Raw genomic sequence first — 1,297 nt, 5'->3', positions numbered from 1 at the left:
TGATTTCAAGGGTATCTCTAATCAATAAAGCCTTTAAATGGAGAAGATGGCATATGAGAAAAATACTCTTAAAGGCTGACTCCAAATCTTCTTGGGACCCATGAGGAAGAGAAGCTGACAGGAAGAAGGGGTGGGACACAGTATGGGGTAGGTAGTGTCTCTGAAACTAGATTTGCCTTTTTTGGTGAAAGGATGAACAGTAGTTTCACCAGAAATTTCTAATAGGTATAATGTCTCAGCAAGGACCAAAGAATGTATTCTGCCACCTCAGAATCCCTGAAGATAGAATCATGAAGTTTTCTTTTTATGTGGCTAAGTAGGTTGGTCATTGATCTTACCGAGGGATATAAAAGCTAAGTTTAAAGGCTGAATGGTCCATGTAAAAAGAATATTTCTAATTATATCATTAATGATCAGACTTTCTCCCAAAATTTAAAAATACATCTAAGCATTATAATCTTGCTGTATTCACCTCTATATATGTAAGGCCTACAGGATTTAACTAATTTTAAGAGTAATCTGGTACCCAAAGACGAAAGTTGCATTTGCCAAGACTCAGCCCAAAAATGGGCTTATACTCATATAGATGAAAATCTCTACTGACAAATTCTTAAGTCCTTATTAAAGATTACATAATACAAAATGTCTTCTCAAAAATGTTAACAGGTATTAAACAGTCAAGAAAATAAAACAAGGGATAAATGTGATTCTCAGTGGTTAATAATTTGGAGTAACACTGAGTTAAATGGAATTGAGCATGATATTCTACTGCAGTCTTGCTCAGATTCTGCAGTAGTTCAATATAATGTGTGAATTACCAAGAAAGGAATACAGTTTGATAGCAATGTTTCTCAGACTTACTTTCCCATAGATAATTTTCTCTCAAGAAATATCTCAAGGGACTGGGTCTTTGAGGAATATACTATGAAAAATGCTGCCAGGGTACTTATTTTTCTTTCCTTGATAGAAAACTTCTGGGCTTTCTTTTCAAATAAGGATAAATTGAATATAGTAAGAACATGAGACTGTGCATGTCTTTTAGAGACAACATAATCACAAATTTTAGTCAGTGTGTAGAGAACCAGAAAATGTCAAAATTCAGGCCCCAAAATGATCCTTCTCGATATTCTTGCTCCTCCAATCACTGAGCAAGTGTCTGAGGAGTCCAGGTCTGATCTTCTGGCATCTCTGGGATGAAGCCCACTTGATCATGGTGGATTATGATTTTGATGTGCAGCTGAATTCAGTTTGCTAGGATGTTATAGAGAATTTTTACATCTATATTTATGAGGGACAT

The sequence above is a fragment of the Propithecus coquereli genome, unplaced genomic scaffold (assembly GCF_000956105.1).
Source record: "Propithecus coquereli isolate 6110/MARCELLA unplaced genomic scaffold, Pcoq_1.0 Scaffold32, whole genome shotgun sequence".
NCBI classification, from domain to species: domain Eukaryota; kingdom Metazoa; phylum Chordata; class Mammalia; order Primates; family Indriidae; genus Propithecus; species Propithecus coquereli.
Note: the sequence above shows the minus strand (reverse complement) of the source record.